Here is an 11,434-nt window from a genome sequence, read left to right on the forward strand (position 1 = left end):
AAAACAACTGAAATCCTCCCTTGTACAGAGTTCAGATCCTGGAAGGAGAGAAGACACAGACTGGGATGTGCTGAGGGATTTGCCACCGTCTTGGTTTTTGAGTGGAAGCTGCTCAGACCATAGATTAACTGTTTGCTTATGCCTGTAAATGGATGAGCTCTGCCAGGTACCAAGTAATGAACTGACTCAACAATTAAAAGCTCAGGAGAACGGCAGGAGCTAAGTGCGCAGGAGATTGGCTGTAATTATTCATGGCTGCAGTGCATAGATAATGTTTCCAAGCATATTTTAGAGGCAGAACAAAGACTCTGGATGAAGAGAGATGGTCATCACCTCACCCGTGCCCACGCTTTCCTAAATCTCTGCTATTTTGCCTGTGTGGGACTTGAAATCAAGTTTTCTCAGCTCTTCCCTTTAGAGGGCGGCCATGTCCCACGCATCTTCGGCGTGCAGGCTTCGCTCGGCAGCTGCAGTACAAGGCAAAGCCTCCCAGAGGTCAGCAGAACGTGGTGGCTCTTCTGAAGAGTCTATTGAACCTTCCTAGGGATGTGAAGGGAGTTTGAACAGTTCTGGTTGAACGTATTCTCCTTCCTCAGGCATTGCAGTGCTGCTCCCAAAGGCAATTTGGACATAATTTTGATAGATTTCCTGAGGCCAGTCTCCGTTATGGTGTTTTCTTGCTGCAGTCTTTGAAAGGTTGAACAAGTAAGGAAAGCTATTAAAAGGGCATAGAGATCTTTAACGTGTGGATGTTTTGGGGCTGCTCGCAACTTCCCAGCAGAGGATCTGGAGGGGATTGCTTCCTCCAGCAAATCACATGCTACGTGAAACCCCCATCTTTCTTCTTTCTCAAGGTGCTTCAGTATCTGTCCTGCAAAGCCACAGCATTACCCTCTGCTGTATGGTATTTGGTTATCCCTAGAGCAGATAACAGGAGAATGGGCAGAACATGTGACAGAGAAGGGAAAGGCGGAAAGACAACTAAACAGAAATCAGTGACGGAACCTCTCCGACTTCAGCTGGGCTTTGATTCCATGCTTAAACTGAAAGACAAGATCTCCTCCCAGCTGCCCACCCATTTCCCCTCTTGGCTGCCTGTAAGTCCCTCCAGGGAGAAACTCTCCATGCTTACTTATAGCAATTTGATTTCCTCTTGATTTCGCCCCTCTGCCTGTCCCAGTCCCACCCTGCAGACAGGGTTCCACAAGCCTGGAGAAACAAAGCATCCGTTCCTTCAGAGACGCCCCGCTGCAGTTATCATCTTTGACATATGGCCGGGGGAAGCAACCAGGGTATTTGAACACATTAAAAAGCGAGTCCCCCATTGCTAAGTGCGTCTGGCAGGCGCCAGCCCCCTGCGTGGTGTGAGCGTAGGAAGCACGAGGAGATGGCGAGGTGCAGGGGGCCGCTGGGTTGATGCTTGTCTCTGTTACATATGCTGCGTGCACAGCAGTGCACAAAGAACAGCCCCCCGGGGTACAGCTGGAGATTGCTTACTGGTATTTCAGGTGCCAGACTTCTGAGTGAAAAGATCTGTAGTGTTAAAAAAAAGCCTGCCACGAGGTCCCACATCCTGGTGTCTGCTGCTTCAAATCAGTCCCAAGAAATACCACAAAAGGCCCTTTGGAGCTCAGCAACAGACAAGCAACATCTTCCCACACAGGACAAGGCGTGCTGCAAACAAAGCATCCTTCCATTCTCCCAGCAGCAAAGCTCTTAAGCCTCCATTTAATATTAAATACCTGCTTAAACCCATTCCTCCTCAGCATGTCCTATGTGCTTAGGTAGAATTTCAGCAGGCTCAGAAATGTTTTGCTGTAACTGGGGCCTGTCTAAAGGCTGAACCTTGTACACTGAATAACAAGAGCTTTATCTTTACAGAATATCTGTGCAATGAAGGAATGGCTTTTCTGGGAGCATGGTGGTATCTGCAGGCAGGGCTATGGTATGGATTCCTGCAGGGAGAGAGCAGAAAAGGTTCCCCTTTCTCCTCCCGATGGTGCTAACGGCAGAAGAAGTGGCAACATCAGCCACTCAGACCAGCACCGTTTCCCTCCCAGCTTCCCTCAGCTGTTTTTCCCACTTCTTCCCCCTTTCCTCAACTGAATTTTGGGCACAGTGCAACAAAACCAATCTTAAAGTGCTGTCTTCAAGTGCGGCAGGGAATGGAGACAAGGTGATCGATGACTTGATTGCTTCACGTCTGCTGTCCCAGCCAGGCAGAGTGACCATCTTGTCAGAGCTAGCCAGATTGCCTTCACAGCTTCGTTCCTCGGAGGAGCCGATCAGAACAGAGAGCACACAGCAAATCGTTCTGATCGCAGCGCAGGCACGGATAAATCCTGGGGCCAGACATATGCACTTGTTGAACAATAGCAGTAGGAATCCGGCTTCTTCATGGATGAATATGTTTAATTAAAATATATATCCTCAGAGCATACCCAGAGATGGAAGATGTGTACAGCTACACAGATGTGCTCAAAGATGGTAGGAAGAACTTAACCCTGTAAGGCTAGTGAGACCAGAAGTAAGATTTCCATCACAGAAAGTCTTTAAGGCCAAGCTAGATAAAAAATTACCAGGAGCTGAGAGTTGACCTTGCTTTGGGCAGAGATGGATCCTCTCTATTTTCTGTGTCAGCCTGAGAGATTAAAGGCATGGTAAGCAGAAAGGGAGTGAGTTGGTATAAAAATATCTCAGCAATATTAATGAGGAACTTCTCGGGTCCTCTTTTATCACCAGCACTATTTCTGTTTGCCTGGATTACTCAGCCAACCAGCCGCTGATTCAGTCAACCCAGTCTGCACTGTCATATAAGCAGTATTTCATCTATCTGGCTTAGATATAAGAAATATGCTGGGCACGCACGGAGCAAACAGGCATAGTCTTGCGAGTAATTAGCATAAGCTGCACTGAGGTCAAGCAGTAGTGTCAGAGCACAATAGAAATTGTTAACATTTCTTCCTACTGAAGACTGAAGATGGAGAATTGCAAATGCTGTACATCTGGCTCGCCTCTGGCTTCCCATCGTTTATACCAGAGGAAGGAGATAATTTTTTGAGGTACTTTTAAGAATAGCACCTCTGCTAGTTTTGTTGCTTGATGGGAAAGAACATGTTTAAGTGATGAAAAGTCACACGATTTCAGGTCCAGTTAGGTCATTTTTCTTGCCCTTATGCAGGGAAAGCAGGCCAAATGCCTATCTAATTTGACCAAGTTCAAAGTGGCAAACTGAGGCCTCACTAGATTCCAGAGAGCAGTTGGTTAAAGGCCTGTGGTTGTCCTCCCGCTGTCTGTAAGAAGATCTGTTGAGGGCAGCCTCCAGGGCACATCCTGAGGGGGCCTTACTGCAGGTCATCAGACCAAGGGCCTCCCAGACTAATGTTGTTTTTCCAAGAGATGCCCAAAATGGATGCAAAGGAAAGTGCAAGAGCAGGGTGATTACATATGATACATCTCCTAGGACCCTATCAGCCACCAGCAGTTTGAGGGGTGCGAACTTTGAGAGCCAGATGTCAGTTCAGTGCCTCCACTAACGCGTTTTTCTCAGGAATGGAGATTTCGGTAGCTTGCTTTTCCATGAACTTGCCCAGTCCCTCAGTGAACCTGTAACAGCCGTTCCCTCCACTGGGGAGGACTTGCACAGGTCTTGTGCTGTGAGAAGGACCAGTTTCCTTCTGTTGTTCTGTGTCTGGCTCCTGTTACTTTTGTTTGATTGCCCCAAGCTCTTGTACAGGAAGAGATCAGGAATGGTCCTTCCTACCCACCCTGCCTGTGTGGGCAGAACTTATGGATCTACTTATCCTTCTCTTCAGGCTCCCAAATCTGATCACTTCAGAATAGATCAAAGAGCGAGGATAGCATTGTTTTAAACCACTAGTTTCCTACAGAATGTGATCTATCCTCTCGCAGATGGCTTTTATGGTCTCTAAAGCCTCCCATGGATTAGCCCACAGCTGACTGCATAAACATTTTCTCTATCCCACATCCTGCTTCCACAGCGTGTCTCGTCCTCACTGCTCTGTCCGTTCACTCAGTCCAAACATCCTGCAAAAAGCCTCCAGCTCTCCTCAACAGCCTTCCTCGCTCCCTTTCCCTCTCAACCTCCCCAGCCTCTGCCAGGTTGCAAATAAACTCAATCAGCCCAACACAACCCCCAGATTCTCGGAGACCTGCCCACGAGGGAGAGACTCATGTGCCTTTCTTTCTGATTTAACTACCGACACGTGTACTGCTGCTTTGCTATTGACCTAGTGCTTCTGCTGTTGCGTAAAGGTCACTCTGTCTTCAGCCATCTCTCCCCCTGCACATTTCAAGTGCTCTCCTTTCTCCCTTCAGCTGTCATCTCGAGCAGCCTTGCTGCTGAAGGAGGTGGGTGGGAGAACACGCACCGCGGGAGATGGCTGATCTTCCGTAGCGCTTGTGCTCGGGGATGGGAGAGCTCAGCCGCGGCGGCATCCTCCTCCACCTCTCCTCGCCACGTCAGGGGGAGAAAGCCCCACCACGGCTGCCCAGCACGTATGTGTGCACCAGCACCGGTGTGCGAGCTCTGCGGCTTGGGGAGTGCTGCTGGGGGGTTAGAGGGGGCTGTGTGGTGGGAGCTGGACGTACACCCCTTTATCGAGCAAACCAGGGGCTGCGCTTGCTGTCACTCCTCCTGCACAGACACACAGAGAGGAGCTGCTGCAGCTCGCTGGTCTCTGGGTAACCCCCTTCCCTGGCTGCTGGTGGGGGGGCATGACTGAGGCTTGTGAGGGGTTGTGGGGGCTCCTTCTGCCAGACCAGCTGTAGGACAGGCAAACTGAGGCAGGAGTAACCAGGACAGGGTGGGTGGTAATGTCTCAAACCACAGCACCTGATTTACCAGAGGTTGTGTGTGAAGCGCTGCTGACTTGGAGCAGCTGGCAAAAAAGGGAAAACAATCTCCCCCTCCCAAATCATTATTTAAACAGTATAAAGGTCTCTGTAAATGTTTAAAACAACCCAACGGTTGGGAGGGGAAGGAGGAAAGACAAACAAGTTTGCAGTTTCAGCTTCGCAGAAACAGATCTTAATTTTTGGCAGGGTTTTATTCATCCAGAGGATCCAGCTGCCAACACGCTTTGGGAGGCTCCAAATTCATAATCGCTTCCCTAACATCTCCCTCCAAGAGGCTGCAGTTTGGCACAGGCACCACCTTTGATGTCTGCGTTTGGCCAGCACCTCCTGCCGTAGGATCCCAGTTCATGGCCAGGGCATCTATGCTAGGAGTCAGTGGCTGTGAGTGCTCTCAACGATGATTTTCTTTTCCAGACCTAAGGTTCACAGTGGTCAAAGCTCAGCAGGAGCCAGGGAGCTCAAAGGAGCAAGGTGCTGCGGGCTGGCTGGCTGCTGGGGTACCTTGCCTGCATGGGAGCAGGGCAGGAATCAGGACCCCCTCTTTCTCTGAGTACCTCTCTCAGGAGATGGGGGCTCCCAGTTCCCAGTGCGTTGCCCTTCCTTCCTCCTCTCCCTCCATAGCACTGCAGGCACCTGGTGCATTTAAACTGAGAGAGGGGAGATTGAGATGAGATATTAGGAAGAAATTCTTTGCTGTGAGGGTGGTGAGACACTGGCCCAGGTTGCCCAGAGAAGCTGTGGCTGCCCCCTCCCTGGCTGTGTTCAAGGCCAGGTTGGATGGGGCTTGGAGCAACCTGGTCTAGTGGAAGGTGTCCCTGCCCATGGCAGGGGGTTTGGGACTAGATGGTCTTTAAGGTCCCTTCCAACCCAAACCAGTCTGGGATTCTGTGATTCTATGATTATCACAGCAGCAGAAACCCTGTGTAATTCCTGTTTAAATACGCAGCTGGCAACATGACTTGAACTAATTCAGCTTTTTGCTGTTGAAGAGCTGGAGCTGTATCCTGGTTTGGCTCCAGGCTGAGAGGGACTTGATCTGAAGCCCTGGGTATCACACGCTGCTGGAGGTCAGTGGCTGCTCTCCAGCATCCGTGCAGATCTGATGCTCTGGGTCCCAGATCCTGAGCCCTGGAGCATCTGCCCTGCAGCAGGACCATCATCTGTGGGGGATCTCAGGGGAAGGGGGGCATCCGTCTCAGTATGGGGGAGACTTTGGGATGGGAAAATGAGGGTGTGTCCATGAGAAGAACATATGAGAACAAGGTCCCTGGGGAATAGAGGAAGACTGTACTCCTCACCAACCTGCCTGAGGTCTCAGCTGGTTGCCAGCCCCCAGTCAGGGCTCGTTTCTGCCCAGTCCCACCTACTCTGCTCCTGCCCAACCAGGGAAAGAATTTGAGCTCATGCCCAATCTTGCATTTGCCCCGGTCTCCCTCTGGCCCAATCCTGCTCGGCCCCATGCCAAGCTGGGGGGGTATATATCACTTCAGCATCCACAGCTGAGTAGCTGCTCTCTGCTGTGAGATGTCTCTGCTGTTAGTTGCTCTGGCTGGTGTGTGCAACCTGTATTGCTATAGAAATGTGCTCTGATTTGCTGTATTTCTCTACCGTCTCTAGAATTATGTTCCTGCTTCAGCTGCTCAGTGTGGCAGTGGTGCTGAGCTGTTGTCTGAAGATGCTGTTTCCAGAGAAGCTTGAGTACCTCTTGGGTGGTTTAAGGAGCTGACCTTGCTGCTGCTGCCTTGTGTGTGGCTGTACCTCTGTGCAGATACAGGAGGGAAGATGTACACAGTGGTTCTTCATACAGCTGGTTCCAGCCTGACTGTTGCATCTGTTGCTGGAGTGACCCAATCCAAAGCAGAAAGACTGAGCTCAGCTGAGCTGGCTTAGCTCTTGAGCAGAGCTGCTTCTGTTGCCTGGGGCTTCATGCAGTTTGGTTGGGGAAAGCCCTGATACTGCTTTCAACCAAAGCCTGAGAGTGATGTGAGGGACTGGCCTGCTTATGTGCTGTCCTGCCTCCCCGAAGTCCTATGCTAGTTAAATTGGTAACTGCCCACAGACAGCGCCCGGCAGCGCTGTTGGTGGGGTCTCCTTCACTTTTCCAACTTCAGCCAGCTCCTGTGTGGAACCTACACTGAGATAAAAGAGACTGCCACAGTGTGAAACCTTCCTCGTCTTTAGCAGATGGTGTTTGCGACAGTGGACTTTGCTTGCGTTGTTATAACAGAACGGCCTGGTCTAGCCAAGAAACGGAAGGAGAAGCTGCAGTCTAGTCTTGCTGAGACTTGCTTGCTATGTAAGCCTGGCCTGAAAGCCTGGATCACAAATGAACTCTTGCTTTTTCAAGGATCAGACTTTGCTGCCATCTTCAACTTACAAGCTAAAGTGCTGTCGTGACTCGCCTGCAGTCAGTAGCTCTAGTCACTCTGCGGCGTTTACAGCAATCTCCTGGGACTCTCAGTGACAGAGGATGTGAAGTGTGGTGCAATGTGACCTTCGTGTTACCTTCACAGAAAACCTAAATGCGTCTTAACTGGGGTTAACCTGGTGTCACTGCCTTAGTGTGAACTCTACATGCTTCAGGCCTAAAAATCTCGATGGTCAGAAATACAGTGCCCCTGCTTGAGTGAGCCACTGAGATGGTGCGAGTTACTGGCTGGTATTGCTGCTGCCTGAGCCTGTTCCAGCGTATCCTGCTAAAATGATGCACTGAGAAGGTGTAGCTGAACCTCCACCAGGCCCATTGCTGTCAGACTGAGACTGCTGAGCACTAACTGCAATAGGTACTTTCAAGATAAACCTCAATGTCAATCAGGGTGAACAAGAAAAAGCATATTGCCTTGGTATTGCCTGAAGGCTGCCTTCTGTATCATGACTGAGGGTGGAACCTGGTTACCAGCAAAAACCAGGTGTCAGTTGGTATAAGCCCTCCAAGAAACTGAGTTACCAGTATTTCTGACCTTATTCTATCTATTGCATTCAAGATGTGAGCAAACACAGAGCAAGTGTTGTTCTTTCACCTAGGAGGGCCAAGAAACCATGTGTTCTGAGGCTGCTTGTGTGTCTCAGCTGGTCCCAGGCCTCCAGGAAGTCTTTCCTAATTCCCTTCTGGCTATCTCTGACCGCCTCCCTGTTCCCTGTAATGCTGCTGCTCCCGAAGCGCCGCTGGGAGCCTGACTGCATCAGCCACCTGAGCTGCTCTGCTCCTTACTCCTCCCGGTAACCAGAGACTCTGTACATCAGTCTTTAGCCTCCATTGAAAAACCTGCTGAGCCACAGCAATCTGAGAACAGACCCATGGGCACGGCAGAGAGACTGTTGCGGGCTCTGTCCCACATTTGGTTAATACCTGGGAGAGATATTAACCTTCACGGGGAAAGGGGCTGCGTACATCTGTCAGCTCTGCTATTCAAGCATGCAGTGATCGTGTGAACAGAGGCACCTCCACCTGAAATCTGAGAGCCAGCTCAGCCCACGCAACCCCTCTGTGCATCCCGCCTTGCTGGTCTGACTCTGATAGCACCAGACTTTCTCACAGCTCTTGGGGACAAACCTCGCTTAGCCCTGACAAGCCTCAAAAGCTCTTTCACAGCAAGCCATGTGTGAACTCAGCGTGTCCCATATCAGCACCATCTACTCACCTCTACCCTGCCCAGTTACAATAGGCACAACAGGCCTGGACAGGTAGGAGGACACTGGGCATGGTTGGGACTTGGCTGCTGGGGTTGGGGGGGTTCAGCCAGAGTGCACTCTTTCCCACAGCACTCTGCCTTCAGCTGAAGAAGAAATCTCTCTTTACCTCCTCTTTCCCTCAAAGCTTTCAAAGTGGTACCGTATGGATGCTATCAGGATGTTCATTACTCTCTGTCTGAGCCCCCTCGCACTGCAAAAATCCCTGGAGGGGACAGGCTGGAGTGGGATGGCTTTTGCTGCAGCTGAGCTCTGGTGGTTTGTCCCCTGGGGTTTCAAGAAGTTTCGTTCCACTCATGAGAAGTGCCAGGCATCGGGGGAAGATTTGTTTCTTGGCAGCTGTTCCCGTTTTGCTCTAGGAAACAGATGCTGTGCTAGGAATGCACCGTGACTAAAATTCCTCTGGGCTGCGCAGGTCAAATAGCAAATAGCAGCAATAGGGGAAACGAGGGGCAGGAGAGCAGCGCTGCTGAGCAGAGAGCAAACAGGAGGGCCGAGCCCTTTCCTTTCCCTTCCGTCCTCCCCCGAGCCAAAAAGCAGGAGCTGAAGGGTTTGAGGGAGGGGAGGAAGCTGGGGGTTAGCAGGCTGCCTGCCTCCCACCTCTGGCAGCCGCACTGCACAGGCACGCACGCTTGGCTCTGCCTGTACCTGCTCTGGGGAGCTCTGGCATTGTCAGCCTCATCTCTCTCGCGGTGGTGTCCATCTCCTTGGAGAACAGACCACGCTCTCTCCATTTGTTTCGCAAAGGGCTCAGGGAAGCTTTCAGGATCAGAGCTTTAAACAAGGGGTGTGACAAGCAGTGACAGTTTGAGAAAAACACGAGCAGAGAAAGGTTTTGATGCTGTCAGAGAACATGACAGGCAAGTTCACAGCCCCTGCGGGCCTTTGGCTTCTTGTTTTCTTTTGCCAAACGGGGGAAGCAACCCTGTGCGGTGACAGAGTTGCAGGTGGTGACCCTGTGGCAGTCAGGGCAGAGCTAGAGATGCTGAGAGCAAAGCAGAAGCCTAAGCAGGGGCTGGGAGAGGCGGAGATGGCCTGCAGGGGCTAGGGAAGCTGGGTACCTCTTTGTTGGGGAGGATGCTGTGAGGCATCTAGAAACTCGTCTCCTACAACGTGCTCAGCTCTGTCCTGTGCACTCTGGATGCTGAAGTTGCTCTCAGGGCATCTCTGCCTGCTGCTCAGGGGCTGCCAGGACCTCTGGGGCTGGAGACTGGGGGGTGAGAGGTGCAGGCAGCCCAAAGCTTGCCTCCTTACCCTTGGCTGAAGGGGCTGGGACCGAGGGTCAGGCCATGCCTGCCCAGCGAGCTCTGGGTGGGTGGCGAGTGCAGGGTGGACACAGCCCTAATGCTCCAGCCCCTCGACGCCAATGCAAAATAGGTCGCCCCATCAAAACAGACCTTGCCTTGTTCCCAGGCTAAAAGAAGGGGTTGTGTCATAAACAACTGCAGCTGGTCTCTCTAATCTCCCACCAGTGTCTGCACTGACTGTCAAGACAGTGACTTCCTTGATACTGGGCAATTTTTTTCTGTGCACGCATCCAGCTAATCAATTAAGTTTCTCAGCAGCTTCCTCCAGCATTCAGGCTTGGAGGGTGGAAGGAATTTGTTATTCTAGGCACTGTTGGAGAGGCATGAACTGTACTAAAAGCAAATTGGTTGCGCTTTCCAAGCACTGACACTCTTCACTCACAGTCTGGCTTTCTGGTCCTCCTCCCTCAACCTCCTCCCTGCTCTCCTGAGCACCTCTGGGTGCAGCCCCGGTCCGACCAGCTCAGACAGACCTGGCCTGAGGCACGTCTGCTCAGCACTCTGCTGCACCCTGCTATGGTGGGGCTGGGTGCTGGGGATGCTCCGTGTCCCCGGCAGAGGTGTGGACATTTAACTTGGGGTAGGGTCTTTGTACCGTAGGTCACTTGGACTGTTCGAGGGCTTAATACTGCTGGATTGCTTCTTGCCTGCTGCGGTCATGGGGACATGTCAGCACAGGTTGGTTTGTCCCTTAGCTTAGCCCTCTGCTAAAAAAATATTCTCTCTTGATGCTTTTTGTCCTTTTTCTATCTTGTTTTCCTCCTTCGTGGTTGTTCCTTGCCCTGCCCAGGCGTGGTCCTCCGCATATGGGAGGGAGACGCTGTGTGATGTGTTCACATCCGTCCCAGTAACCCTGGGCTTTGCGGAGCCGAGCGCTGGGCTGAGAAATGGAAGTGGAAGGATCCAGCGGGCTGGGTGGAGGCACCAAGAAATATGGGGTATTTGGGGTGATCTCGGGAAGATTTATGGATGGTTTGAGAGGAACCGCATCTCCTGCCAGCTCGGCTACACCCTGGCTCTCTGCTAGTGGGAATGGGGATATTTTTCATGTGTGTTTAGCGATGCAATGGCTTAAGCATGAGAGCGGCAGGATTGCCGGAGTCAGGAGGGCCGCAGAGGTTTCTTAGGAGCTCAGCCAGTTGAGTAAAACTCCTTATCCCCACACTTTGGCCTGTCAGGATATATGCACGCGTCCTCCCAGGCCAAGGAAAACTTGGCCTGAGCAGAGCTGTTGTTGTGCTGCTGGCCGGGTGGCTGGTGGGTTGGGGTGGCCACAGCTTGAATCCAGCCTGGCCTGGAGGTGAACAAGGTCCTTTCCATTATGTGCTGCCTGGAATCCTCGGTGGTGCCTGCTCAAAGGCTTCCCTGCGGGCTTGTTGCCCCAACGTGTCATCCTGCTTAGAAATCTCATCAGAGGGATTAAGGAGGAACTGGGAGGAGAAAATGGCCCCTGCTGTCAGAGGGTTATCTCTCAGCAAGAGGATTTGAGCCACCTCTAGTCCTGTTCTCTACAGCAAAACAACCTGGTGCTAATGGCATTGCTTCTGTAGGATAAATCC

The sequence above is a fragment of the Nyctibius grandis genome, chromosome 15 (assembly GCF_013368605.1).
Source record: "Nyctibius grandis isolate bNycGra1 chromosome 15, bNycGra1.pri, whole genome shotgun sequence".
In the NCBI taxonomy this organism is placed as follows: domain Eukaryota; kingdom Metazoa; phylum Chordata; class Aves; order Nyctibiiformes; family Nyctibiidae; genus Nyctibius; species Nyctibius grandis.